Raw genomic sequence first — 25609 nt, forward strand, 5'->3', positions numbered from 1 at the left:
TGATGAGTCTGCATACCATATTTAAGTGGGAGCCCGGCTAGCTCAGTCGGTAGAGCATGAGACTCTTAATCTCAGGGTCGTGGGTTCGAGCCCCACGTTGGGCGAAAACGAGTATTTTTTGCTGGATGATAGCATTGGCTCTCATAATATGGTGATTAATCTTGCATTAGACATGCACTAACTCCTAAAAATTGTATCTCCCTTGGTTACTCATTCATGAGAAATGTATCTCCAAGATTAGGTAGGGCCTGAGTCTAGGTTAACATACAGTGATATCACTCCTATTCAAGTACTAAACATGCCAACCTGAAGTGTAAAACATCCCCTAGGTGTAGTTAAGGCATCAGTTAGGAGTGAACTGAACACTCATGTTATGGGCAATTAGACTTAAAATAAAGTGTGGACAGCAGTAACGTTACTTTTGAAATGTGATGCTGAGTGAGCACACAGGGGAATTAGCTCAAATGGTAGAGCGCTCGCTTAGCATGCGAGAGGTAGCGGGATCGATGCCCGCATTCTCCATTCTAAAATTTGCATACATTTTACTTTTTAACTTGTAATTGCCATGGTTGTTGCAGAGTAAGAACAGAAAAGTCACAGATGGCTTTCAAATTTGGTGTCATTATAACAACTAAAGTGGTTTAATCAAAAGTGTTTAGGTATTCTATAGCACGTGAGAGGAATTTGATTTCTTATGCAATCTCAAAATGAAAATTTCACACCTTCCATTTTCATTTCGTCTTATTTTACTTGACATTCTTTCCTCTGAAGGATGTATAAAAGTGAAGTTCCTTGCAAAACAAGAGCAGAGGAATATCCAGAAACAGTTTTCCTTAATAAAAAATGATGAGTCTGCATACCATATTTAAGTGGGAGCCCGGCTAGCTCAGTCGGTAGAGCATGAGACTCTTAATCTCAGGGTCGTGGGTTCGAGCCCCACGTTGGGCGAAAACCAGTATTTTTTGCTGGATGATTGCATTGGCTCTCATAATATGGTGATTAATCTTGCATTAGACATGCACTAACTCCTAAAAATTGTATCTCCCTTGGTTACTTATTCATGAGAAATGTATCTCCAAGATTAGGTAGGGCCTGAGTCTAGGTTAACATACAGTGATATCACTCCTATTCAAGTACTAAACATGCCAACCTGAAGTGTAAAACATCCCCTAGGTGTAGTTAAGGCATCAGTTAGGAGTGAACTGAACACTCATGTTATGGGCAATTAGACTTAAAATAAAGTGTGGACAGCAGTAACGTTACTTTTGAAATGTGATGCTGAGTGAGCACACAGGGGAATTAGCTCAAATGGTAGAGCGCTCGCTTAGCATGCGAGAGGTAGCGGGATCGATGCCCGCATTCTCCATTCTAAAATTTGCATACATTTTACTTTTTAACTTGTAATTGCCATGGTTGTTGCAGAGTAAGAACAGAAAAGTCACAGATGGCTTTCAAATTTGGTGTCATTATAACAACTAAAGTGGTTTAATCAAAAGTGTTTAGGTATTCTATAGCACGTGAGAGGAATTTGATTTCTTATGCAATCTCAAAATGAAAATTTCACACCTTCCATTTTCATTTCGTCTTATTTAACTTGACATTCTTTCCTCTGAAGGATGTATAAAAGTGAAGTTCCTTGCAAAACAAGAGCAGAGGAATATCCAGAAACGGTTTTCCTTAATAAAAAATGATGAGTCTGCATACCATATTTAAGTGGGAGCCCGGCTAGCTCAGTCGGTAGAGCATGAGACTCTTAATCTCAGGGTTGTGGGTTCGAGCCCCACGTTGGGCGAAAACGAGTTTTTTTTGCTGGATGATAGCATTGGCTCTCATAATATGGTGATTAATCTTGCATTAGACATGCACTAACTCCTAAAAATTGTATCTCCCTTGGTTACTCATTCATGAGAAATGTATCTCCAAGATTAGGTAGGGCCTGAGTCTAGGTTAACATACAGTGATATCACTCCTATTCAAGTACTAAACATGCCAACCTGAAGTGTAAAACATCCCCTAGGTGTAGTTAAGGCATCAGTTAGGAGTGAACTGAACACTCATGTTATGGGCAATTAGACTTAAAATAAAGTGTGGACAGCAGAAACGTTACTTTGGAAATGTGATGCTTAGTGAGCACACAGGGGAATTAGCTCAAATGGTAGAGCGCTCGCTTAGCATGCGAGAGGTAGCGGGATCGATGCCCGCATTCTCCATTCTAAAATTTGCATACATTTTACTTTTTAACTTGTAATTGCCATGGTTGTTGCAGAGTAAGAACAGAAAAGTCACAGATGGCTTTCAAATTTGGTGTCATTATAACAACTAAAGTGGTTTAATCAAAAGTGTTTAGGTATTCTATAGCACGTGAGAGGAATTTGATTTCTTATGCAATCTCAAAATGAAAATTTCACACCTTCCATTTTCATTTCGTCTTATTTTACTTGACATTCTTTCCTCTGAAGGATGTATAAAAGTGAAGTTCCTTGCAAAACAAGAGCAGAGGAATATCCAGAAACAGTTTTCCTTAATAAAAAATGATGAGTCTGCATACCATATTTAAGTTTTAGCCCGGCTAGCTCAGTCGGTAGAGCATGAGACTCTTAATATCAGGGTCGTGGGTTCGAGCCCCACGTTGGGCGAAAACGAGTATTTTTTGCTGGATGATTGCATTGGCTCTCATAATATGGTGATTAATCTTGCATTAGACATGCACTAACTCCTAAAAATTGTATCTCCCTTGGTTACTCATTCATGAGAAATGTATCTCCAAGATTAGGTAGGGCCTGAGTCTAGGTTAACATACAGTGATATCACTCCTATTCAAGTACTAAACATGCCAACCTGAAGTGTAAAACATCCCCTAGGTGTAGTTAAGGCATCAGTTAGGAGTGAACTGAACACTCATGTTATGGGCAATTAGACTTAAAATAAAGTGTGGACAGCAGTAACGTTTCTTTTGAAATGTGATGCTGAGTGAGCACAGAGGGGAATTAGCTCAAATGGTAGAGCGCTCGCTTAGCATGCGAGAGGTAGCGGGATTGATGCCCGCATTCTCCATTCTAAAATTTGCATACATTTTACTTTTTAACTTGTAATTGCCATGGTTGTTGCAGAGTAAGAACAGAAAAGTCACAGATGGCTTTCAAATTTGGTGTCATTATAACAACTAAAGTGGTTTAATCAAAAGTGTTTAGGTATTCTATAGCACGTGAGAGGAATTTGATTTCTTATGCAATCTCAAAATGAAAATTTCACACCTTCCATTTTCATTTCGTCTTATTTTACTTGACATTCTTTCCTCTGAAGGATGTATAAAAGTGAAGTTCCTTGCAAAACAAGAGCAGAGGAATATCCAGAAACAGTTTACCTTAATAAAAAATGATGAGTCTGCATACCATATTTAAGTGGGAGCCCGGCTAGCTCAGTCGGTAGAGCATGAGACTCTTAATCTCAGGGTCGTGGGTTCGAGCCCCACGTTGGGCGAAAACGAGTATTTTTTGCTGGATGATAGCATTGGCTCTCATAATATGGTGATTAATCTTGCATTAGACATGCACTAACTCCTAAAAATTGTATCTCCCTTGGTTACTCATTCATGAGAAATGTATCTCCAAGATTAGGTAGGGCCTGAGTCTAGGTTAACATACAGTGATATCACTCCTATTCAAGTACTAAACATGCCAACCTGAAGTGTAAAACATCCCCTAGGTGTAGTTAAGGCATCAGTTAGGAGTGAACTGAACACTCATGTTATGGGCAATTAGACTTAAAATAAAGTGTGGACAGCAGTAACGTTACTTTTGAAATGTGATGCTGAGTGAGCACACAGGGGAATTAGCTCAAATGGTAGAGCGCTCGCTTAGCATGCGAGAGGTAGCGGGATCGATGCCCGCATTCTCCATTTTAAAATTTGCATACATTTTACTTTTTAACTTGTAATTGCCATGGTTGTTGCAGAGTAAGAACAGAAAAGTCACAGATGGCTTTCAAATTTGGTGTCATTATAACAACTAAAGTGGTTTAATCAAAAGTGTTTAGGTATTCTATAGCACGTGAGAGGAATTTGATTTCTTATGCAATCTCAAAATGAAAATTTCACACCTTCCATTTTCATTTCGTCTTATTTTACTTGACATTCTTTCCTCTGAAGGATGTATAAAAGTGAAGTTCCTTGCAAAACAAGAGCAGAGGAATATCCAGAAACAGTTTTCCTTAATAAATAATGATGAGTCTGCATACCATATTTAAGTGGGAGCCCGGCTAGCTCAGTCGGTAGAGCATGAGACTCTTAATCTCAGGGTCGTGGGTTCGAGCCCCACGCTGGGCGAAAACGAGTATTTTTTGCTGGATGATAGCATTGGCTCTCATAATATGGTGATTAATCTTGCATTAGACATGCACTAACTCCTAAAAATTGTATCTCCCTTGGTTACTCATTCATGAGAATTGTATCTCCAAGATTAGGTAGGGCCTGAGTCTAGGTTAACATGCAGTGATATCACTCCTATTCAAGTACTAAACATGCCAACCTGAAGTGTAAAACATCCCCTAGGTGTAGTTAAGGCATCAGTTAGGAGTGAACTGAACACTCATGTTATGGGCAATTAGACTTAAAATAAAGTGTGGACAGCAGTAACGTTACTTTTGAAATGTGATGCTGAGTGAGCACACAGGGGAATTAGCTCAAATGGTAGAGCGCTCGCTTAGCATGCGAGAGGTAGCGGGATCGATGCCCGCATTCACCATTCTAAAATTTGCATACATTTTACTTTTTAACTTGTAATTGCCATGGTTGTTGCAGAGTAAGAACAGAAAAGTCACAGATGGCTTTCAAATTTGGTGTCATTATAACAACTAAAGTGGTTTAATCAAAAGTGTTTAGGTATTCTATAGCACGTGAGAGGAATTTGATTTCTTATGCAATCTCAAAATGAAAATTTCACACCTTCCATTTTAATTTCGTCTTATTTTACTTGACATTCTTTCCTCTGAAGGATGTATAAAAGTGAAGTTCCTTGCAAAACAAGAGCAGAGGAATATCCAGAAACGGTTTTCCTTAATAAAAAATGATGAGTCTGCATACCATATTTAAGTGGGAGCCCGGCTAGCTCAGTCGGTAGAGCATGAGACTCTTAATCTCAGGGTCGTGGGTTCGAGCCCCACGTTGGGCGAAAACGAGTATTTTTTGCTGGATGATTGCATTGGCTCTCATAATATGGTGATTAATCTTGCATTAGACATGCACTAACTCCTAAAAATTGTATCTCCCTTGGTTACTCATTCATGAGAAATGTATCTCCAAGATTAGGTAGGGCCTGAGTCTAGGTTAACATACAGTGATATCACTCCTATTCAAGTACTAAACATGCCAACCTGAAGTGTAAAACATCCCCTAGGTGTAGTTAAGGCATCAGTTAGGAGTGAACTGAACACTCATGTTATGGGCAATTAGACTTAAAATAAAGTGTGGACAGCAGTAACGTTACTTTGGAAATGTGATGCTTAGTGAGCACACAGGGGAATTAGCTCAAATGGTAGAGCGCTCGCTTAGCATGCGAGAGGTAGCGGGATCGATGCCCGCATTCTCCATTCTAAAATTTGCATACATTTTACTTTTTAACTTGTAATTGCCATGGTTGTTGCAGAGTAAGAACAGAAAAGTCACAGATGGCTTTCAAATTTGGTGTCATTATAACAACTAAAGTGGTTTAATCAAAAGTGTTTAGGTATTCTATAGCACGTGAGAGGAATTTGATTTCTTATGCAATCTCAAAATGAAAATTTCACACCTTCCATTTTCATTTCGTCTTATTTTACTTGACATTCTTTCCTCTGAAGGATGTATAAAAGTGAAGTTCCTTGCAAAACAAGAGCAGAGGAATATCCAGAAACAGTTTTCCTTAATAAAAAATGATGAGTCTGCATACCATATTTAAGTTTTAGCCCGGCTAGCTCAGTCGGTAGAGCATGAGACTCTTAATATCAGGGTCGTGGGTTCGAGCCCCACGTTGGGCGAAAACGAGTATTTTTTGCTGGATGATTGCATTGGCTCTCATAATATGGTGATTAATCTTGCATTAGACATGCACTAACTCCTAAAAATTGTATCTCCCTTGGTTACTCATTCATGAGAAATGTATCTCCAAGATTAGGTAGGGCCTGAGTCTAGGTTAACATACAGTGATATCACTCCTATTCAAGTACTAAACATGCCAACCTGAAGTGTAAAACATCCCCTAGGTGTAGTTAAGGCATCAGTTAGGAGTGAACTGAACACTCATGTTATGGGCAATTAGACTTAAAATAAAGTGTGGACAGCAGTAACGTTTCTTTTGAAATGTGATGCTGAGTGAGCACAGAGGGGAATTAGCTCAAATGGTAGAGCGCTCGCTTAGCATGCGAGAGGTAGCGGGATCGATGCCCGCATTCTCCATTCTAAAATTTGCATACATTTTACTTTTTAACTTGTAATTGCCATGGTTGTTGCAGAGTAAGAACAGAAAAGTCACAGATGGCTTTCAAATTTGGTGTCATTATAACAACTAAAGTGGTTTAATCAAAAGTGTTTAGGTATTCTATAGCACGTGAGAGGAATTTGATTTCTTATGCAATCTCAAAATGAAAATTTCACACCTTCCATTTTCATTTCGTCTTATTTTACTTGACATTCTTTCCTCTGAAGGATGTATAAAAGTGAAGTTCCTTGCAAAACAAGAGCAGAGGAATATCCAGAAACAGTTTACCTTAATAAAAAATGATGAGTCTGCATACCATATTTAAGTGGGAGCCCGGCTAGCTCAGTCGGTAGAGCATGAGACTCTTAATCTCAGGGTCGTGGGTTCGAGCCCCACGTTGGGCGAAAACGAGTATTTTTTGCTGGATGATAGCATTGGCTCTCATAATATGGTGATTAATCTTGCATTAGACATGCACTAACTCCTAAAAATTGTATCTCCCTTGGTTACTCATTCATGAGAAATGTATCTCCAAGATTAGGTAGGGCCTGAGTCTAGGTTAACATACAGTGATATCACTCCTATTCAAGTACTAAACATGCCAACCTGAAGTGTAAAACATCCCCTAGGTGTAGTTAAGGCATCAGTTAGGAGTGAACTGAACACTCATGTTATGGGCAATTAGACTTAAAATAAAGTGTGGACAGCAGTAACGTTACTTTTGAAATGTGATGCTGAGTGAGCACACAGGGGAATTAGCTCAAATGGTAGAGCGCTCGCTTAGCATGCGAGAGGTAGCGGGATCGATGCCCGCATTCTCCATTTTAAAATTTGCATACATTTTACTTTTTAACTTGTAATTGCCATGGTTGTTGCAGAGTAAGAACAGAAAAGTCACAGATGGCTTTCAAATTTGGTGTCATTATAACAACTAAAGTGGTTTAATCAAAAGTGTTTAGGTATTCTATAGCACGTGAGAGGAATTTGATTTCTTATGCAATCTCAAAATGAAAATTTCACACCTTCCATTTTCATTTCGTCTTATTTTACTTGACATTCTTTCCTCTGAAGGATGTATAAAAGTGAAGTTCCTTGCAAAACAAGAGCAGAGGAATATCCAGAAACAGTTTTCCTTAATAAAAAATGATGAGTCTGCATACCATATTTAAGTGGGAGCCCGGCTAGCTCAGTCGGTAGAGCATGAGACTCTTAATCTCAGGGTCGTGGGTTCGAGCCCCACGTTGGGCGAAAACCAGTATTTTTTGCTGGATGATTGCATTGGCTCTCATAATATGGTGATTAATCTTGCATTAGACATGCACTAACTCCTAAAAATTGTATCTCCCTTGGTTACTTATTCATGAGAAATGTATCTCCAAGATTAGGTAGGGCCTGAGTCTAGGTTAACATACAGTGATATCACTCCTATTCAAGTACTAAACATGCCAACCTGAAGTGTAAAACATCCCCTAGGTGTAGTTAAGGCATCAGTTAGGAGTGAACTGAACACTCATGTTATGGGCAATTAGACTTAAAATAAAGTGTGGACAGCAGTAACGTTACTTTTGAAATGTGATGCTGAGTGAGCACACAGGGGAATTAGCTCAAATGGTAGAGCGCTCGCTTAGCATGCGAGAGGTAGCGGGATCGATGCCCGCATTCTCCATTCTAAAATTTGCATACATTTTACTTTTTAACTTGTAATTGCCATGGTTGTTGCAGAGTAAGAACAGAAAAGTCACAGATGGCTTTCAAATTTGGTGTCATTATAACAACTAAAGTGGTTTAATCAAAAGTGTTTAGGTATTCTATAGCACGTGAGAGGAATTTGATTTCTTATGCAATCTCAAAATGAAAATTTCACACCTTCCATTTTCATTTCGTCTTATTTAACTTGACATTCTTTCCTCTGAAGGATGTATAAAAGTGAAGTTCCTTGCAAAACAAGAGCAGAGGAATATCCAGAAACGGTTTTCCTTAATAAGAAATGATGAGTCTGCATACCATATTTAAGTGGGAGCCCGGCTAGCTCAGTCGGTAGAGCATGAGACTCTTAATCTCAGGGTCGTGGGTTCGAGCCCCACGTTGGGCGAAAACGAGTATTTTTTGCTGGATGATAGCATTGGCTCTCATAATATGGTGATTAATCTTGCATTAGACATGCACTAACTCCTAAAAATTGTATCTCCCTTGGTTACTCATTCATGAGAAATGTATCTCCAAGATTAGGTAGGGCCTGAGTCTAGGTTAACATACAGTGATATCACTCCTATTCAAGTACTAAACATGCCAACCTGAAGTGTAAAACATCCCCTAGGTGTAGTTAAGGCATCAGTTAGGAGTGAACTGAACACTCATGTTATGGGCAATTAGACTTAAAATAAAGTGTGGACAGCAGTAACGTTACTTTGGAAATGTGATGCTTAGTGAGCACACAGGGGAATTAGCTCAAATGGTAGAGCGCTCGCTTAGCATGCGAGAGGTAGCGGGATCGATGCCCGCATTCTCCATTCTAAAATTTGCATACATTTTACTTTTTAACTTGTAATTGCCATGGTTGTTGCAGAGTAAGAACAGAAAAGTCACAGATGGCTTTCAAATTTGGTGTCATTATAACAACTAAAGTGGTTTAATCAAAAGTGTTTAGGTATTCTATAGCACGTGAGAGGAATTTGATTTCTTATGCAATCTCAAAATGAAAATTTCACACCTTCCATTTTCATTTCGTCTTATTTTACTTGACATTCTTTCCTCTGAAGGATGTATAAAAGTGAAGTTCCTTGCAAAACAAGAGCAGAGGAATATCCAGAAACAGTTTTCCTTAATAAAAAATGATGAGTCTGCATACCATATTTAAGTTTTAGCCCGGCTAGCTCAGTCGGTAGAGCATGAGACTCTTAATATCAGGGTCGTGGGTTCGAGCCCCACGTTGGGCGAAAACGAGTATTTTTTGCTGGATGATTGCATTGGCTCTCATAATATGGTGATTAATCTTGCATTAGACATGCACTAACTCCTAAAAATTGTATCTCCCTTGGTTACTCATTCATGAGAAATGTATCTCCAAGATTAGGTAGGGCCTGAGTCTAGGTTAACATACAGTGATATCACTCCTATTCAAGTACTAAACATGCCAACCTGAAGTGTAAAACATCCCCTAGGTGTAGTTAAGGCATCAGTTAGGAGTGAACTGAACACTCATGTTATGGGCAATTAGACTTAAAATAAAGTGTGGACAGCAGTAACGTTTCTTTTGAAATGTGATGCTGAGTGAGCACAGAGGGGAATTAGCTCAAATGGTAGAGCGCTCGCTTAGCATGCGAGAGGTAGCGGGATCGATGCCCGCATTCTCCATTCTAAAATTTGCATACATTTTACTTTTTAACTTGTAATTGCCATGGTTGTTGCAGAGTAAGAACAGAAAAGTCACAGATGGCTTTCAAATTTGGTGTCATTATAACAACTAAAGTGGTTTAATCAAAAGTGTTTAGGTATTCTATAGCACGTGAGAGGAATTTGATTTCTTATGCAATCTCAAAATGAAAATTTCACACCTTCCATTTTCATTTCGTCTTATTTTACTTGACATTCTTTCCTCTGAAGGATGTATAAAAGTGAAGTTCCTTGCAAAACAAGAGCAGAGGAATATCCAGAAACAGTTTACCTTAATAAAAAATGATGAGTCTGCATACCATATTTAAGTGGGAGCCCGGCTAGCTCAGTCGGTAGAGCATGAGACTCTTAATCTCAGGGTCGTGGGTTCGAGCCCCACGTTGGGCGAAAACGAGTATTTTTTGCTGGATGATAGCATTGGCTCTCATAATATGGTGATTAATCTTGCATTAGACATGCACTAACTCCTAAAAATTGTATCTCCCTTGGTTACTCATTCATGAGAAATGTATCTCCAAGATTAGGTAGGGCCTGAGTCTAGGTTAACATACAGTGATATCACTCCTATTCAAGTACTAAACATGCCAACCTGAAGTGTAAAACATCCCCTAGGTGTAGTTAAGGCATCAGTTAGGAGTGAACTGAACACTCATGTTATGGGCAATTAGACTTAAAATAAAGTGTGGACAGCAGTAACGTTACTTTTGAAATGTGATGCTGAGTGAGCACACAGGGGAATTAGCTCAAATGGTAGAGCGCTCGCTTAGCATGCGAGAGGTAGCGGGATCGATGCCCGCATTCTCCATTTTAAAATTTGCATACATTTTACTTTTTAACTTGTAATTGCCATGGTTGTTGCAGAGTAAGAACAGAAAAGTCACAGATGGCTTTCAAATTTGGTGTCATTATAACAACTAAAGTGGTTTAATCAAAAGTGTTTAGGTATTCTATAGCACGTGAGAGGAATTTGATTTCTTATGCAATCTCAAAATGAAAATTTCACACCTTCCATTTTCATTTCGTCTTATTTTACTTGACATTCTTTCCTCTGAAGGATGTATAAAAGTGAAGTTCCTTGCAAAACAAGAGCAGAGGAATATCCAGAAACGGTTTTCCTTAATAAAAAATGATGAGTCTGCATACCATATTTAAGTGGGAGCCCGGCTAGCTCAGTCGGTAGAGCATGAGACTCTTAATCTCAGGGTCGTGGGTTCGAGCCCCACGTTGGGCGAAAACGAGTATTTTTTGCTGGATGATAGCATTGGCTCTCATAATATGGTGATTAATCTTGCATTAGACATGCACTAACTCCTAAAAATTGTATCTCCCTTGGTTACTCATTCATGAGAAATGTATCTCCAAGATTAGGTAGGGCCTGAGTCTAGGTTAACATACAGTGATATCACTCCTATTCAAGTACTAAACATGCCAACCTGAAGTGTAAAACATCCCCTAGGTGTAGTTAAGGCATCAGTTAGAAGTGAACTGAACACTCATGTTATGGGCAATTAGACTTAAAATAAAGTGTGGACAGCAGTAACGTTACTTTGGAAATGTGATGCTTAGTGAGCACACAGGGGAATTAGCTCAAATGGTAGAGCGCTCGCTTAGCATGCGAGAGGTAGCGGGATCGATGCCCGCATTCTCCATTCTAAAATTTGCATACATTTTACTTTTTAACTTGTAATTGCCATGGTTGTTGCAGAGTAAGAACAGAAAAGTCACAGATGGCTTTCAAATTTGGTGTCATTATAACAACTAAAGTGGTTTAATCAAAAGTGTTTAGGTATTCTATAGCACGTGAGAGGAATTTGATTTCTTATGCAATCTCAAAATGAAAATTTCACACCTTCCATTTTCATTTCGTCTTATTTTACTTGACATTCTTTCCTCTGAAGGATGTATAAAAGTGAAGTTCCTTGCAAAACAAGAGCAGAGGAATATCCAGAAACAGTTTTCCTTAATAAAAAATGATGAGTCTGCATACCATATTTAAGTTTTAGCCCGGCTAGCTCAGTCGGTAGAGCATGAGACTCTTAATATCAGGGTCGTGGGTTCGAGCCCCACGTTGGGCGAAAACGAGTATTTTTTGCTGGATGATTGCATTGGCTCTCATAATATGGTGATTAATCTTGCATTAGACATGCACTAACTCCTAAAAATTGTATCTCCCTTGGTTACTCATTCATGAGAAATGTATCTCCAAGATTAGGTAGGGCCTGAGTCTAGGTTAACATACAGTGATATCACTCCTATTCAAGTACTAAACATGCCAACCTGAAGTGTAAAACATCCCCTAGGTGTAGTTAAGGCATCAGTTAGGAGTGAACTGAACACTCATGTTATGGGCAATTAGACTTAAAATAAAGTGTGGACAGCAGTAACGTTACTTTTGAAATGTGATGCTGAGTGAGCACACAGGGGAATTAGCTCAAATGGTAGAGCGCTCGCTTAGCATGCGAGAGGTAGCGGGATCGATGCCCGCATTCACCATTCTAAAATTTGCATACATTTTACTTTTTAACTTGTAATTGCCATGGTTGTTGCAGAGTAAGAACAGAAAAGTCACAGATGGCTTTCAAATTTGGTGTCATTATAACAACTAAAGTGGTTTAATCAAAAGTGTTTAGGTATTCTATAGCACGTGAGAGGAATTTGATTTCTTATGCAATCTCAAAATGAAAATTTCACACCTTCCATTTTAATTTCGTCTTATTTTACTTGACATTCTTTCCTCTGAAGGATGTATAAAAGTGAAGTTCCTTGCAAAACAAGAGCAGAGGAATATCCAGAAACGGTTTTCCTTAATAAAAAATGATGAGTCTGCATACCATATTTAAGTGGGAGCCCGGCTATCTCAGTCGGTAGAGCATGAGACTCTTAATATCAGGGTCGTGGGTTCGAGCCCCACGTTGGGCGAAAACGAGTATTTTTTGCTGGATGATTGCATTGGCTCTCATAATATGGTGATTAATCTTGCATTAGACATGCACTAACTCCTAAAAATTGTATCTCCCTTGGTTACTCATTCATGAGAAATGTATCTCCAAGATTAGGTAGGGCCTGAGTCTAGGTTAACATACAGTGATATCACTCCTATTCAAGTACTAAACATGCCAACCTGAAGTGTAAAACATCCCCTAGGTGTAGTTAAGGCATCAGTTAGGAGTGAACTGAACACTCATGTTATGGGCAATTAGACTTAAAATAAAGTGTGGACAGCAGTAACGTTACTTTGGAAATGTGATGCTTAGTGAGCACACAGGGGAATTAGCTCAAATGGTAGAGCGCTCGCTTAGCATGCGAGAGGTAGCGGGATCGATGCCCGCATTCTCCATTCTAAAATTTGCATACATTTTACTTTTTAACTTGTAATTGCCATGGTTGTTGCAGAGTAAGAACAGAAAAGTCACAGATGGCTTTCAAATTTGGTGTCATTATAACAACTAAAGTGGTTTAATCAAAAGTGTTTAGGTATTCTATAGCACGTGAGAGGAATTTGATTTCTTATGCAATCTCAAAATGAAAATTTCACACCTTCCATTTTCATTTCGTCTTATTTTACTTGACATTCTTTCCTCTGAAGAATGTATAAAAGTGAAGTTCCTTGCAAAACAAGAGCAGAGGAATATCCAGAAACAGTTTTCCTTAATAAAAAATGATGAGTCTGCATACCATATTTAAGTTTTAGCCCGGCTAGCTCAGTCGGTAGAGCATGAGACTCTTAATATCAGGGTCGTGGGTTCGAGCCCCACGTTGGGCGAAAACGAGTATTTTTTGCTGGATGATTGCATTGGCTCTCATAATATGGTGATTAATCTTGCATTAGACATGCACTAACTCCTAAAAATTGTATCTCCCTTGGTTACTCATTCATGAGAAATGTATCTCCAAGATTAGGTAGGGCCTGAGTCTAGGTTAACATACAGTGATATCACTCCTATTCAAGTACTAAACATGCCAACCTGAAGTGTAAAACATCCCCTAGGTGTAGTTAAGGCATCAGTTAGGAGTGAACTGAACACTCATGTTATGGGCAATTAGACTTAAAATAAAGTGTGGACAGCAGTAACGTTTCTTTTGAAATGTGATGCTGAGTGAGCACAGAGGGGAATTAGCTCAAATGGTAGAGCGCTCGCTTAGCATGCGAGAGGTAGCGGGATCGATGCCCGCATTCTCCATTCTAAAATTTGCATACATTTTACTTTTTAACTTGTAATTGCCATGGTTGTTGCAGAGTAAGAACAGAAAAGTCACAGATGGCTTTCAAATTTGGTGTCATTATAACAACTAAAGTGGTTTAATCAAAAGTGTTTAGGTATTCTATAGCACGTGAGAGGAATTTGATTTCTTATGCAATCTCAAAATGAAAATTTCACACCTTCCATTTTCATTTCGTCTTATTTTACTTGACATTCTTTCCTCTGAAGGATGTATAAAAGTGAAGTTCCTTGCAAAACAAGAGCAGAGGAATATCCAGAAACAGTTTACCTTAATAAAAAATGATGAGTCTGCATACCATATTTAAGTGGGAGCCCGGCTAGCTCAGTCGGTAGAGCATGAGACTCTTAATCTCAGGGTCGTGGGTTCGAGCCCCACGTTGGGCGAAAACGAGTATTTTTTGCTGGATGATAGCATTGGCTCTCATAATATGGTGATTAATCTTGCATTAGACATGCACTAACTCCTAAAAATTGTATCTCCCTTGGTTACTCATTCATGAGAAATGTATCTCCAAGATTAGGTAGGGCCTGAGTCTAGGTTAACATACAGTGATATCACTCCTATTCAAGTACTAAACATGCCAACCTGAAGTGTAAAACATCCCCTAGGTGTAGTTAAGGCATCAGTTAGGAGTGAACTGAACACTCATGTTATGGGCAATTAGACTTAAAATAAAGTGTGGACAGCAGTAACGTTACTTTTGAAATGTGATGCTGAGTGAGCACACAGGGGAATTAGCTCAAATGGTAGAGCGCTCGCTTAGAATGCGAGAGGTAGCGGGATCGATGCCCGCATTCTCCATTTTAAAATTTGCATACATTTTACTTTTTAACTTGTAATTGCCATGGTTGTTGCAGAGTAAGAACAGAAAAGTCACAGATGGCTTTCAAATTTGGTGTCATTATAACAACTAAAGTGGTTTAATCAAAAGTGTTTAGGTATTCTATAGCACGTGAGAGGAATTTGATTTCTTATGCAATCTCAAAATGAAAATTTCACACCTTCCATTTTCATTTCGTCTTATTTTACTTGACATTCTTTCCTCTGAAGGATGTATAAAAGTGAAGTTCCTTGCAAAACAAGAGCAGAGGAATATCCAGAAACAGTTTTCCTTAATAAATAATGATGAGTCTGCATACCATATTTAAGTGGGAGCCCGGCTAGCTCAGTCGGTAGAGCATGAGACTCTTAATCTCAGGGTCGTGGGTTCGAGCCCCACGTTGGGCGAAAACGAGTATTTTTTGCTGGATGATAGCATTGGCTCTCATAATATGGTGATTAATCTTGCATTAGACATGCACTAACTCCTAAAAATTGTATCTCCCTTGGTTACTCATTCATGAGAAATGTATCTCCAAGATTAGGTAGGGCCTGAGTCTAGGTTAACATGCAGTGATATCACTCCTATTCAAGTACTAAACATGCCAACCTGAAGTGTAAAACATCCCCTAGGTGTAGTTAAGGCATCAGTTAGGAGTGAACTGAACACTCATGTTATGGGCAATTAGACTTAAAATAAAGTGTGGACAGCAGTAACGTTACTTTTGAAATGTGATGCTGAGTGAGCACACAGGGGAATTAGCTCAAATGGTAGAGCGCTCGCTTAGCATGCGAGAGGTAGCGGGATCGATGCCCGCATTCACCATTCTAAAATTTGCATACATTTTACTTTTTAACTTGTAATTGCCATGGTTGTTGCAGAGTAAGAACAGAAAAGTCACAGATGGCTTTCAAATTTGGTGTCATTATAACAACTAAAGTGGTTTAATCAAAAGTGTTTAGGTATTCTATAGCACGTGAGAGGAATTTGATTTCTTATGCAATCTCAAAATGAAAATTTCACACCTTCCATTTTAATTTCGTCTTATTTTACTTGACATTCTTTCCTCTGAAGGATGTATAAAAGTGAAGTTCCTTGCAAAACAAGAGCAGAGGAATATCCAGAAACGGTTTTCCTTAATAAAAAATGATGAGTCTGCATACCATATTTAAGTGGGAGCCCGGCTATCTCAGTCGGTAGAGCATGAGACTCTTAATATCAGGGTCGTGGGTTCGAGCCCCACGTTGGGCGAAAACGAGTATTTTTTGCTGGATGATTGCATTGGCTCTCATAATATGGTGATTAATCTTGCATTAGACATGCACTAACTCCTAAAAATTGTATCTCCCTTGGTTACTCATTCATGAGAAATGTATCTCCAAGATTAGGTAGGGCCTGAGTCTAGGTTAACATACAGTGATATCACTCCTATTCAAGTACTAAACATGCCAACCTGAAGTGTAAAACATCCCCTAGGTGTAGTTAAGGCATCAGTTAGGAGTGAACTGAACACTCATGTTATGGGCAATTAGACTTAAAATAAAGTGTGGACAGCAGTAACGTTACTTTTGAAATGTGATGCTGAGTGAGCACACAGGGGAATTAGCTCAAATGGTAGAGCGCTCGCTTAGCATGCGAGAGATAGCGGGATCGATGCCCGCATTCACCATTCTAAAATTTGCATACATTTTACTTTTTAACTTGTAATTGCCATGGTTGTTGCAGAGTAAGAACAGAAAAGTCACAGATGGCTTTCAAATTTGGTGTCATTATAACAACTAAAGTGGTTTAATCAAAAGTGTTTAGGTATTCTATAGCACGTGAGAGGAATTTGATTTCTTATGCAATCTCAAAATGAAAATTTCACACCTTCCATTTTAATTTCGTCTTATTTTACTTGACATTCTTTCCTCTGAAGGATGTATAAAAGTGAAGTTCCTTGCAAAACAAGAGCAGAGGAATATCCAGAAACGGTTTTCCTTAATAAAAAATGATGAGTCTGCATACCATATTTAAGTGGGAGCCCGGCTAGCTCAGTCGGTAGAGCATGAGACTCTTAATCTCAGGGTCGTGGGTTCGAGCCCCACGTTGGGCGAAAACGAGTATTTTTTGCTGGATGATAGCATTGGCTCTCATAATATGGTGATTAATCTTGCATTAGACATGCACTAACTCCTAAAAATTGTATCTCCCTTGGTTACTCATTCATGAGAAATGTATCTCCAAGATTAGGTAGGGCCTGAGTCTAGGTTAACATACAGTGATATCACTCCTATTCAAGTACTAAACATGCCAACCTGAAGTGTAAAACATCCCCTAGGTGTAGTTAAGGCATCAGTTAGGAGTGAACTGAACACTCATGTTATGGGCAATTAGACTTAAAATAAAGTGTGGACAGCAGTAACGTTACTTTTGAAATGTGATGCTGAGTGAGCACACAGGGGAATTAGCTCAAATGGTAGAGCGCTCGCTTAGCATGCGAGAGGTAGCGGGATCGATGCCCGCATTCTCCATTCTAAAATTTGCATACATTTTACTTTTTAACTTGTAATTGCCATGGTTGTTGCAGAGTAAGAACAGAAAAGTCACAGATGGCTTTCAAATTTGGTGTCATTATAACAACTAAAGTGGTTTAATCAAAAGTGTTTAGGTATTCTATAGCACGTGAGAGGAATTTGATTTCTTATGCAATCTCAAAATGAAAATTTCACACCTTCCATTTTCATTTCGTCTTATTTTACTTGACATTCTTTCCTCTGAAGGATGTATAAAAGTGAAGTTCCTTGCAAAACAAGAGCAGAGGAATATCCAGAAACAGTTTTCCTTAATAAAAAATGATGAGTCTGCATACCATATTTAAGTGGGAGCCCGGCTAGCTCAGTCGGTAGAGCATGAGACTCTTAATCTCAGGGTCGTGGGTTCGAGCCCCACGTTGGGCGAAAACCAGTATTTTTTGCTGGATGATTGCATTGGCTCTCATAATATGGTGATTAATCTTGCATTAGACATGCACTAACTCCTAAAAATTGTATCTCCCTTGGTTACTTATTCATGAGAAATGTATCTCCAAGATTAGGTAGGGCCTGAGTCTAGGTTAACATACAGTGATATCACTCCTATTCAAGTACTAAACATGCCAACCTGAAGTGTAAAACATCCCCTAGGTGTAGTTAAGGCATCAGTTAGGAGTGAACTGAACACTCATGTTATGGGCAATTAGACTTAAAATAAAGTGTGGACAGCAGTAACGTTACTTTTGAAATGTGATGCTGAGTGAGCACACAGGGGAATTAGCTCAAATGGTAGAGCGCTCGCTTAGCATGCGAGAGGTAGCGGGATCGATGCCCGCATTCTCCATTCTAAAATTTGCATACATTTTACTTTTTAACTTGTAATTGCCATGGTTGTTGCAGAGTAAGAACAGAAAAGTCACAGATGGCTTTCAAATTTGGTGTCATTATAACAACTAAAGTGGTTTAATCAAAAGTGTTTAGGTATTCTATAGCACGTGAGAGGAATTTGATTTCTTATGCAATCTCAAAATGAAAATTTCACACCTTCCATTTTCATTTCGTCTTATTTAACTTGACATTCTTTCCTCTGAAGGATGTATAAAAGTGAAGTTCCTTGCAAAACAAGAGCAGAGGAATATCCAGAAACGGTTTTCCTTAATAAAAAATGATGAGTCTGCATACCATATTTAAGTGGGAGCCCGGCTAGCTCAGTCGGTAGAGCATGAGACTCTTAATCTCAGGGTCGTGGGTTCGAGCCCCACGTTGGGCGAAAACGAGTATTTTTTGCTGGATGATAGCATTGGCTCTCATAATATGGTGATTAATCTTGCATTAGACATGCACTAACTCCTAAAAATTGTATCTCCCTTGGTTACTCATTCATGAGAAATGTATCTCCAAGATTAGGTAGGGCCTGAGTCTAGGTTAACATACAGTGATATCACTCCTATTCAAGTACTAAACATGCCAACCTGAAGTGTAAAACATCCCCTAGGTGTAGTTGAGGCATCAGTTAGGAGTGAACTGAACACTCATGTTATGGGCAATTAGACTTAAAATAAAGTGTGGACAGCAGTAACGTTACTTTGGAAATGTGATGCTTAGTGAGCACACAGGGGAATTAGCTCAAATGGTAGAGCGCTCGCTTAGCATGCGAGAGGTAGCGGGATCGATGCCCGCATTCTCCATTCTAAAATTTGCATATATTTTACTTTTTAACTTGTAATTGCCATGGTTGTTGCAGAGTAAGAACAGAAAAGTCACAGATGGCTTTCAAATTTGGTGTCATTATAACAACTAAAGTGGTTTAATCAAAAGTGTTTAGGTATTCTATAGCACGTGAGAGGAATTTGATTTCTTATGCAATCTCAAAATGAAAATTTCACACCTTCCATTTTCATTTCGTCTTATTTTACTTGACATTCTTTCCTCTGAAGGATGTATAAAAGTGAAGTTCCTTGCAAAACAAGAGCAGAGGAATATCCAGAAACGGTTTTCCTTAATAAAAAATGATGAGTCTGCATACCATATTTGAGTGGGAGCCCGGCTAGCTCAGTCGGTAGAGCATGAGACTCTTAATCTCAGGGTCGTGGGTTCGAGCCCCACGTTGGGCGAAAACGAGTATTTTTTGCTGGATGATTGCATTGGCTCTCATAATATGGTGATTAATCTTGCATTAGACATGCACTAACTCCTAAAAATTGTATCTCCCTTGGTTACTTATTCAAGAGAAATGTATCTCCAAGATTAGGTAGGGCCTGAGTCTAGGTTAACATACAGTGATATCACTCCTATTCAAGTACTAAACATGCCAACCTGAAGTGTAAAACATCCCCTAGGTGTAGTTAAGGCATGAGTTAGGAGTGAACTGAACACTCATGTTATGGGCAATTAGACTTAAAATAAAGTGTGGACAGCAGTAACGTTACTTTTGAAATGTGATGCTGAGTGAGCACACAGGGGAATTAGCTCAAATGGTAGAGCGCTCGCTTAGCATGCGAGAGGTAGCGGGATCGATGCCCGCATTCTCCATTCTAAAATTTGCATACATTTTACTTTTTAACTTGTAATTGCCATGGTTGTTGCAGAGTAAGAACAGAAAAGTCACAGATGGCTTTCAAATTTGGTGTCATTATAACAACTAAAGTGGTTTAATCAAAAGTGTTTAGGTATTCTATAGCACGTGAGAGGAATTTGATTTCTTATGCAATCTCAAAATGAAAATTTCACACCTTCCATTTTCATTTCGTCTTATTTTACTTGACATTCTTTCCTCTGAAGGATGTATAAAAGTGAAGTTCCTTGCAAAACAAGAGCAGAGGAATATCCAGAAACAGTTTTCCTTAATAAAAAATGATGAGTCTGCATACCATATTTAAGTGGGAGCCCGGCTAGCTCAGTCGGTAGAGCATGAGACTCTTAATCTCAGGGTCGTGGGTTCGAGCCCCACGTTGGGCGAAAACCAGTATTTTTTGCTGGATGATTGCATTGGCTCTCATAATATGGTGATTAATCTTGCATTAGACATGCACTAACTCCTAAAAATTGTATCTCCCTTGGTTACTTATTCATGAGAAATGTATCTCCAAGATTAGGTAGGGCCTGAGTCTAGGTTAACATACAGTGATATCACTCCTATTCAAGTACTAAACATGCCAACCTGAAGTGTAAAACATCCCCTAGGTGTAGTTAAGGCATCAGTTAGGAGTGAACTGAACACTCATGTTATGGGCAATTAGACTTAAAATAAAGTGTGGACAGCAGTAACGTTACTTTTGAAATGTGATGCTGAGTGAGCACACAGGGGAATTAGCTCAAATGGTAGAGCGCTCGCTTAGCATGCGAGAGGTAGCGGGATCGATGCCCGCATTCTCCATTCTAAAATTTGCATACATTTTACTTTTTAACTTGTAATTGCCATGGTTGTTGCAGAGTAAGAACAGAAAAGTCACAGATGGCTTTCAAATTTGGTGTCATTATAACAACTAAAGTGGTTTAATCAAAAGTGTTTAGGTATTCTATAGCACGTGAGAGGAATTTGATTTCTTATGCAATCTCAAAATGAAAATTTCACACCTTCCATTTTCATTTCGTCTTATTTAACTTGACATTCTTTCCTCTGAAGGATGTATAAAAGTGAAGTTCCTTGCAAAACAAGAGCAGAGGAATATCCAGAAACGGTTTTCCTTAATAAAAAATGATGAGTCTGCATACCATATTTAAGTGGGAGCCCGGCTAGCTCAGTCGGTAGAGCATGAGACTCTTAATCTCAGGGTCGTGGGTTCGAGCTCCACGTTGGGCGAAAACGAGTATTTTTTGCTGGATGATAGCATTGGCTCTCATAATATGGTGATTAATCTTGCATTAGACATGCACTAACTCCTAAAAATTGTATCTCCCTTGGTTACTCATTCATGAGAAATGTATCTCCAAGATTAGGTAGGGCCTGAGTCTAGGTTAACATACAGTGATATCACTCCTATTCAAGTACTAAACATGCCAACCTGAAGTGTAAAACATCCCCTAGGTGTAGTTGAGGCATCAGTTAGGAGTGAACTGAACACTCATGTTATGGGCAATTAGACTTAAAATAAAGTGTGGACAGCAGTAACGTTACTTTGGAAATGTGATGCTTAGTGAGCACACAGGGGAATTAGCTCAAATGGTAGAGCGCTCGCTTAGCATGCGAGAGGTAGCGGGATCGATGCCCGCATTCTCCATTCTAAAATTTGCATACATTTTACTTTTTAACTTGTAATTGCCATGGTTGTTGCAGAGTAAGAACAGAAAAGTCACAGATGGCTTTCAAATTTGGTGTCATTATAACAACTAAAGTGGTTTAATCAAAAGTGTTTAGGTATTCTATAGCACGTGAGAGGAATTTGATTTCTTATGCAATCTCAAAATGAAAATTTCACACCTTCCATTTTCATTTCGTCTTATTTTACTTGACATTCTTTCCTCTGAAGGATGTATAAAAGTGAAGTTCCTTGCAAAACAAGAGCAGAGGAATATCCAGAAACGGTTTTCCTTAATAAAAAATGATGAGTCTGCATACCATATTTGAGTGGGAGCCCGGCTAGCTCAGTCGGTAGAGCATGAGACTCTTAATCTCAGGGTCGTGGGTTCGAGCCCCACGTTGGGCGAAAACGAGTATTTTTTGCTGGATGATTGCATTGGCTCTCATAATATGGTGATTAATCTTGCATTAGACATGCACTAACTCCTAAAAATTGTATCTCCCTTGGTTACTTATTCAAGAGAAATGTATCTCCAAGATTAGGTAGGGCCTGAGTCTAGGTTAACATACAGTGATATCACTCCTATTCAAGTACTAAACATGCCAACCTGAAGTGTAAAACATCCCCTAGGTGTAGTTAAGGCATGAGTTAGGAGTGAACTGAACACTCATGTTATGGGCAATTAGACTTAAAATAAAGTGTGGACAGCAGTAACGTTACTTTTGAAATGTGATGCTGAGTGAGCACACAGGGGAATTAGCTCAAATGGTAGAGCGCTCGCTTAGCATGCGAGAGGTAGCGGGATCGATGCCCGCATTCTCCATTCTAAAATTTGCATACATTTTACTTTTTAACTTGTAATTGCCATGGTTGTTGCAGAGTAAGAACAGAAAAGTCACAGATGGCTTTCAAATTTGGTGTCATTATAACAACTAAAGTGGTTTAATCAAAAGTGTTTAGGTATTCTATAGCACGTGAGAGGAATTTGATTTCTTATGCAATCTCAAAATGAAAATTTCACACCTTCCATTTTCATTTCGTCTTATTTTACTTGACATTCTTTCCTCTGAAGGATGTATAAAAGTGAAGTTCCTTGCAAAACAAGAGCAGAGGAATATCCAGAAACAGTTTTCCTTAATAAAAAATGATGAGTCTGCATACCATATTTAAGTGGGAGCCCGGCTAGCTCAGTCGGTAGAGCATGAGACTCTTAATCTCAGGGTCGTGGGTTCGAGCCCCACGTTGGGCGAAAACGAGTATTTTTTGCTGGATGATAGCATTGGCTCTCATAATATGGTGATTAATCTTGCATTAGACATGCACTAACTCCTAAAAATTGTATCTCCCTTGGTTACTCATTCATGAGAAATGTATCTCCAAGATTAGGTAGGGCCTGAGTCTAGGTTAACATACAGTGATATCACTCCTATTCAAGTACTAAACATGCCAACCTGAAGTGTAAAACATCACCTAGGTGTAGTTAAGGCATCAGTTAGGAGTGAACTGAACACTCATGTTATGGGCAATTAGACTTAAAATAAAGTGTGGACAGCAGTAACGTTACTTTTGAAATGTGATGCTGAGTGAGCACACAGGGGAATTAGCTCAAATGGTAGAGCGCTCGCTTAGCATGCGAGAGGTAGCGGGATCGATGCCCGCATTCTCCATTCTAAAATTTGCATACATTTTACTTTTTAACTTGTAATTGCCATGGTTGTTGCAGAGTAAGAACAGAAAAGTCACAGATGGCTTTCAAATTTGGTGTCATTATAACAACTAAAGTGGTTTAATCAAAAGTGTTTAGGTATTCTATAGCACGTGAGAGGAATTTGATTTCTTATGCAATCTCAAAATGAAAATTTCACACCTTCCATTTTCATTTCGTCTTATTTTACTTGACATTCTTTCCTCTGAAGGATGTATAAAAGTGAAGTTCCTTGCAAAATAAGAGCAGAGGAATATCCAGAAACAGTTTTCCTTAATAAAAAATGATGAGTCTGCATACCATATTTAAGTGGGAGCCCGGCTAGCTCAGTCGGTAGAGCATGAGACTCTTAATCTCAGGGTCGTGGGTTCGAGCCCCACGTTGGGCGAAAACGAGTATTTTTTGCTGGATGATAGCATTGGCTCTCATAATATGGTGATTAATCTTGCATTAGACATGCACTAACTCCTAAAAATTGTATCTCCCTTGGTTACTCATTCATGAGAAATGTATCTCCAAGATTAGGTAGGGCCTGAGTCTAGGTTAACATACAGTGATATCACTCCTATTCAAGTACTAAACATGCCAACCTGAAGTGTAAAACATCCCCTAGGTGTAGTTAAGGCATCAGTTAGGAGTGAACTGAACACTCATGTTATGGGCAATTAGACTTAAAATAAAGTGTGGACAGCAGTAACGTTACTTTTGAAATGTGATGCTGAGTGAGCACACAGGGGAATTAGCTCAAATGGTAGAGCGCTCGCTTAGCATGCGAGAGGTAGCGGGATCGATGCCCGCATTCTCCATTCTAAAATTTGCATACATTTTACTTTTTAACTTGTAATTGCCATGGTTGTTGCAGAGTAAGAACAGAAAAGTCACAGATGGCTTTCAAATTTGGTGTCATTATAACAACTAAAGTGGTTTAATCAAAAGTGTTTAGGTATTCTATAGCACGTGAGAGGAATTTGATTTCTTATGCAATCTCAAAATGAAAATTTCACACCTTCCATTTTCATTTCGTCTTATTTTACTTGACATTCTTTCCTCTGAAGGATGTATAAAAGTGAAGTTCCTTGCAAAACAAGAGCAGAGGAATATCCAGAAACAGTTTTCCTTAATAAAAAATGATGAGTCTGCATACCATATTTAAGTGGGAGCCCGGCTAGCTCAGTCGGTAGAGCATGAGACTCTTAATCTCAGGGTCGTGGGTTCGAGCCCCACGTTGGGCGAAAACCAGTATTTTTTGCTGGATGATTGCATTGGCTCTCATAATATGGTGATTAATCTTGCATTAGACATGCACTAACTCCTAAAAATTGTATCTCCCTTGGTTACTTATTCATGAGAAATGTATCTCCAAGATTAGGTAGGGCCTGAGTCTAGGTTAACATACAGTGATATCACTCCTATTCAAGTACTAAACATGCCAACCTGAAGTGTAAAACATCCCCTAGGTGTAGTTAAGGCATCAGTTAGGAGTGAACTGAACACTCATGTTATGGGCAATTAGACTTAAAATAAAGTGTGGACAGCAGTAACGTTACTTTTGAAATGTGATGCTGAGTGAGCACACAGGGGAATTAGCTCAAATGGTAGAGCGCTCGCTTAGCATGCGAGAGGTAGCGGGATCGATGCCCGCATTCTCCATTCTAAAATTTGCATACATTTTACTTTTTAACTTGTAATTGCCATGGTTGTTGCAGAGTAAGAACAGAAAAGTCACAGATGGCTTTCAAATTTGGTGTCATTATAACAACTAAAGTGGTTTAATCAAAAGTGTTTAGGTATTCTATAGCACGTGAGAGGAATTTGATTTCTTATGCAATCTCAAAATGAAAATTTCACACCTTCCATTTTCATTTCGTCTTATTTAACTTGACATTCTTTCCTCTGAAGGATGTATAAAAGTGAAGTTCCTTGCAAAACAAGAGCAGAGGAATATCCAGAAACGGTTTTCCTTAATAAAAAATGATGAGTCTGCATACCATATTTAAGTGGGAGCCCGGCTAGCTCAGTCGGTAGAGCATGAGACTCTTAATCTCAGGGTCGTGGGTTCGAGCCCCACGTTGGGCGAAAACGAGTATTTTTTGCTGGATGATAGCATTGGCTCTCATAATATGGTGATTAATCTTGCATTAGACATGCACTAACTCCTAAAAATTGTATCTCCCTTGGTTACTCATTCATGAGAAATGTATCTCCAAGATTAGGTAGGGCCTGAGTCTAGGTTAACATACAGTGATATCACTCCTATTCAA

At 38.9% G+C, this 25609-nt stretch overlaps 47 non-coding genes across 47 annotated transcripts; all 47 read left to right on the forward strand.

The window, feature by feature from the left end:
- The first annotated feature begins 31 nt into the window (after positions 1-31).
- Positions 32-104, forward strand: TRNAK-CUU (transfer RNA lysine (anticodon CUU)). Its single transcript has one exon. It is a non-coding gene; the product is annotated as a tRNA-Lys (tRNA).
- Positions 105-449: 345 nt separating this feature from the next.
- Positions 450-522, forward strand: TRNAA-AGC (transfer RNA alanine (anticodon AGC)). Its single transcript has one exon. It is a non-coding gene; the product is annotated as a tRNA-Ala (tRNA).
- Positions 523-875: 353 nt separating this feature from the next.
- On the forward strand, positions 876-948 carry TRNAK-CUU (transfer RNA lysine (anticodon CUU)). The gene has a single exon. It is a non-coding gene; the product is annotated as a tRNA-Lys (tRNA).
- A 345-nt stretch (positions 949-1293) lies between these two features.
- On the forward strand, positions 1294-1366 carry TRNAA-AGC (transfer RNA alanine (anticodon AGC)). The gene has a single exon. It is a non-coding gene; the product is annotated as a tRNA-Ala (tRNA).
- Positions 1367-2137: 771 nt separating this feature from the next.
- TRNAA-AGC (transfer RNA alanine (anticodon AGC)) lies at positions 2138-2210 on the forward strand. The gene has a single exon. It is a non-coding gene; the product is annotated as a tRNA-Ala (tRNA).
- Positions 2211-3407: 1197 nt separating this feature from the next.
- TRNAK-CUU (transfer RNA lysine (anticodon CUU)) lies at positions 3408-3480 on the forward strand. The gene has a single exon. It is a non-coding gene; the product is annotated as a tRNA-Lys (tRNA).
- A 345-nt stretch (positions 3481-3825) lies between these two features.
- TRNAA-AGC (transfer RNA alanine (anticodon AGC)) lies at positions 3826-3898 on the forward strand. The gene has a single exon. It is a non-coding gene; the product is annotated as a tRNA-Ala (tRNA).
- Positions 3899-4251: 353 nt separating this feature from the next.
- On the forward strand, positions 4252-4324 carry TRNAK-CUU (transfer RNA lysine (anticodon CUU)). Its single transcript has one exon. It is a non-coding gene; the product is annotated as a tRNA-Lys (tRNA).
- Positions 4325-5095: 771 nt separating this feature from the next.
- On the forward strand, positions 5096-5168 carry TRNAK-CUU (transfer RNA lysine (anticodon CUU)). Its single transcript has one exon. It is a non-coding gene; the product is annotated as a tRNA-Lys (tRNA).
- A 345-nt stretch (positions 5169-5513) lies between these two features.
- TRNAA-AGC (transfer RNA alanine (anticodon AGC)) lies at positions 5514-5586 on the forward strand. Its single transcript has one exon. It is a non-coding gene; the product is annotated as a tRNA-Ala (tRNA).
- Positions 5587-6357: 771 nt separating this feature from the next.
- Positions 6358-6430, forward strand: TRNAA-AGC (transfer RNA alanine (anticodon AGC)). Its single transcript has one exon. It is a non-coding gene; the product is annotated as a tRNA-Ala (tRNA).
- Positions 6431-6783: 353 nt separating this feature from the next.
- TRNAK-CUU (transfer RNA lysine (anticodon CUU)) lies at positions 6784-6856 on the forward strand. The gene has a single exon. It is a non-coding gene; the product is annotated as a tRNA-Lys (tRNA).
- Positions 6857-7201: 345 nt separating this feature from the next.
- TRNAA-AGC (transfer RNA alanine (anticodon AGC)) lies at positions 7202-7274 on the forward strand. The gene has a single exon. It is a non-coding gene; the product is annotated as a tRNA-Ala (tRNA).
- A 353-nt stretch (positions 7275-7627) lies between these two features.
- TRNAK-CUU (transfer RNA lysine (anticodon CUU)) lies at positions 7628-7700 on the forward strand. The gene has a single exon. It is a non-coding gene; the product is annotated as a tRNA-Lys (tRNA).
- A 345-nt stretch (positions 7701-8045) lies between these two features.
- Positions 8046-8118, forward strand: TRNAA-AGC (transfer RNA alanine (anticodon AGC)). The gene has a single exon. It is a non-coding gene; the product is annotated as a tRNA-Ala (tRNA).
- A 353-nt stretch (positions 8119-8471) lies between these two features.
- TRNAK-CUU (transfer RNA lysine (anticodon CUU)) lies at positions 8472-8544 on the forward strand. The gene has a single exon. It is a non-coding gene; the product is annotated as a tRNA-Lys (tRNA).
- Positions 8545-8889: 345 nt separating this feature from the next.
- TRNAA-AGC (transfer RNA alanine (anticodon AGC)) lies at positions 8890-8962 on the forward strand. The gene has a single exon. It is a non-coding gene; the product is annotated as a tRNA-Ala (tRNA).
- A 771-nt stretch (positions 8963-9733) lies between these two features.
- On the forward strand, positions 9734-9806 carry TRNAA-AGC (transfer RNA alanine (anticodon AGC)). Its single transcript has one exon. It is a non-coding gene; the product is annotated as a tRNA-Ala (tRNA).
- A 353-nt stretch (positions 9807-10159) lies between these two features.
- TRNAK-CUU (transfer RNA lysine (anticodon CUU)) lies at positions 10160-10232 on the forward strand. Its single transcript has one exon. It is a non-coding gene; the product is annotated as a tRNA-Lys (tRNA).
- Positions 10233-10577: 345 nt separating this feature from the next.
- On the forward strand, positions 10578-10650 carry TRNAA-AGC (transfer RNA alanine (anticodon AGC)). Its single transcript has one exon. It is a non-coding gene; the product is annotated as a tRNA-Ala (tRNA).
- A 353-nt stretch (positions 10651-11003) lies between these two features.
- TRNAK-CUU (transfer RNA lysine (anticodon CUU)) lies at positions 11004-11076 on the forward strand. Its single transcript has one exon. It is a non-coding gene; the product is annotated as a tRNA-Lys (tRNA).
- A 345-nt stretch (positions 11077-11421) lies between these two features.
- On the forward strand, positions 11422-11494 carry TRNAA-AGC (transfer RNA alanine (anticodon AGC)). Its single transcript has one exon. It is a non-coding gene; the product is annotated as a tRNA-Ala (tRNA).
- A 1615-nt stretch (positions 11495-13109) lies between these two features.
- On the forward strand, positions 13110-13182 carry TRNAA-AGC (transfer RNA alanine (anticodon AGC)). Its single transcript has one exon. It is a non-coding gene; the product is annotated as a tRNA-Ala (tRNA).
- A 771-nt stretch (positions 13183-13953) lies between these two features.
- TRNAA-AGC (transfer RNA alanine (anticodon AGC)) lies at positions 13954-14026 on the forward strand. Its single transcript has one exon. It is a non-coding gene; the product is annotated as a tRNA-Ala (tRNA).
- Positions 14027-14379: 353 nt separating this feature from the next.
- On the forward strand, positions 14380-14452 carry TRNAK-CUU (transfer RNA lysine (anticodon CUU)). The gene has a single exon. It is a non-coding gene; the product is annotated as a tRNA-Lys (tRNA).
- A 345-nt stretch (positions 14453-14797) lies between these two features.
- Positions 14798-14870, forward strand: TRNAS-AGA (transfer RNA serine (anticodon AGA)). Its single transcript has one exon. It is a non-coding gene; the product is annotated as a tRNA-Ser (tRNA).
- A 353-nt stretch (positions 14871-15223) lies between these two features.
- Positions 15224-15296, forward strand: TRNAK-CUU (transfer RNA lysine (anticodon CUU)). The gene has a single exon. It is a non-coding gene; the product is annotated as a tRNA-Lys (tRNA).
- A 1615-nt stretch (positions 15297-16911) lies between these two features.
- TRNAK-CUU (transfer RNA lysine (anticodon CUU)) lies at positions 16912-16984 on the forward strand. Its single transcript has one exon. It is a non-coding gene; the product is annotated as a tRNA-Lys (tRNA).
- Positions 16985-17329: 345 nt separating this feature from the next.
- TRNAA-AGC (transfer RNA alanine (anticodon AGC)) lies at positions 17330-17402 on the forward strand. Its single transcript has one exon. It is a non-coding gene; the product is annotated as a tRNA-Ala (tRNA).
- Positions 17403-17755: 353 nt separating this feature from the next.
- TRNAK-CUU (transfer RNA lysine (anticodon CUU)) lies at positions 17756-17828 on the forward strand. The gene has a single exon. It is a non-coding gene; the product is annotated as a tRNA-Lys (tRNA).
- Positions 17829-18173: 345 nt separating this feature from the next.
- Positions 18174-18246, forward strand: TRNAA-AGC (transfer RNA alanine (anticodon AGC)). Its single transcript has one exon. It is a non-coding gene; the product is annotated as a tRNA-Ala (tRNA).
- Positions 18247-18599: 353 nt separating this feature from the next.
- Positions 18600-18672, forward strand: TRNAK-CUU (transfer RNA lysine (anticodon CUU)). The gene has a single exon. It is a non-coding gene; the product is annotated as a tRNA-Lys (tRNA).
- Positions 18673-19017: 345 nt separating this feature from the next.
- TRNAA-AGC (transfer RNA alanine (anticodon AGC)) lies at positions 19018-19090 on the forward strand. The gene has a single exon. It is a non-coding gene; the product is annotated as a tRNA-Ala (tRNA).
- A 353-nt stretch (positions 19091-19443) lies between these two features.
- On the forward strand, positions 19444-19516 carry TRNAK-CUU (transfer RNA lysine (anticodon CUU)). Its single transcript has one exon. It is a non-coding gene; the product is annotated as a tRNA-Lys (tRNA).
- A 345-nt stretch (positions 19517-19861) lies between these two features.
- On the forward strand, positions 19862-19934 carry TRNAA-AGC (transfer RNA alanine (anticodon AGC)). Its single transcript has one exon. It is a non-coding gene; the product is annotated as a tRNA-Ala (tRNA).
- A 353-nt stretch (positions 19935-20287) lies between these two features.
- On the forward strand, positions 20288-20360 carry TRNAK-CUU (transfer RNA lysine (anticodon CUU)). The gene has a single exon. It is a non-coding gene; the product is annotated as a tRNA-Lys (tRNA).
- A 345-nt stretch (positions 20361-20705) lies between these two features.
- TRNAA-AGC (transfer RNA alanine (anticodon AGC)) lies at positions 20706-20778 on the forward strand. Its single transcript has one exon. It is a non-coding gene; the product is annotated as a tRNA-Ala (tRNA).
- A 771-nt stretch (positions 20779-21549) lies between these two features.
- TRNAA-AGC (transfer RNA alanine (anticodon AGC)) lies at positions 21550-21622 on the forward strand. Its single transcript has one exon. It is a non-coding gene; the product is annotated as a tRNA-Ala (tRNA).
- A 353-nt stretch (positions 21623-21975) lies between these two features.
- TRNAK-CUU (transfer RNA lysine (anticodon CUU)) lies at positions 21976-22048 on the forward strand. The gene has a single exon. It is a non-coding gene; the product is annotated as a tRNA-Lys (tRNA).
- A 345-nt stretch (positions 22049-22393) lies between these two features.
- Positions 22394-22466, forward strand: TRNAA-AGC (transfer RNA alanine (anticodon AGC)). Its single transcript has one exon. It is a non-coding gene; the product is annotated as a tRNA-Ala (tRNA).
- Positions 22467-22819: 353 nt separating this feature from the next.
- Positions 22820-22892, forward strand: TRNAK-CUU (transfer RNA lysine (anticodon CUU)). The gene has a single exon. It is a non-coding gene; the product is annotated as a tRNA-Lys (tRNA).
- A 345-nt stretch (positions 22893-23237) lies between these two features.
- TRNAA-AGC (transfer RNA alanine (anticodon AGC)) lies at positions 23238-23310 on the forward strand. Its single transcript has one exon. It is a non-coding gene; the product is annotated as a tRNA-Ala (tRNA).
- A 353-nt stretch (positions 23311-23663) lies between these two features.
- TRNAK-CUU (transfer RNA lysine (anticodon CUU)) lies at positions 23664-23736 on the forward strand. The gene has a single exon. It is a non-coding gene; the product is annotated as a tRNA-Lys (tRNA).
- Positions 23737-24081: 345 nt separating this feature from the next.
- TRNAA-AGC (transfer RNA alanine (anticodon AGC)) lies at positions 24082-24154 on the forward strand. Its single transcript has one exon. It is a non-coding gene; the product is annotated as a tRNA-Ala (tRNA).
- A 353-nt stretch (positions 24155-24507) lies between these two features.
- On the forward strand, positions 24508-24580 carry TRNAK-CUU (transfer RNA lysine (anticodon CUU)). The gene has a single exon. It is a non-coding gene; the product is annotated as a tRNA-Lys (tRNA).
- A 345-nt stretch (positions 24581-24925) lies between these two features.
- TRNAA-AGC (transfer RNA alanine (anticodon AGC)) lies at positions 24926-24998 on the forward strand. Its single transcript has one exon. It is a non-coding gene; the product is annotated as a tRNA-Ala (tRNA).
- Positions 24999-25351: 353 nt separating this feature from the next.
- TRNAK-CUU (transfer RNA lysine (anticodon CUU)) lies at positions 25352-25424 on the forward strand. The gene has a single exon. It is a non-coding gene; the product is annotated as a tRNA-Lys (tRNA).
- Positions 25425-25609: the final 185 nt, after the last annotated feature.

This window comes from Triturus cristatus, chromosome 4_1 (genome assembly GCF_964204655.1).
Source record: "Triturus cristatus chromosome 4_1, aTriCri1.1, whole genome shotgun sequence".
Lineage (NCBI taxonomy): Eukaryota > Metazoa > Chordata > Amphibia > Caudata > Salamandridae > Triturus > Triturus cristatus.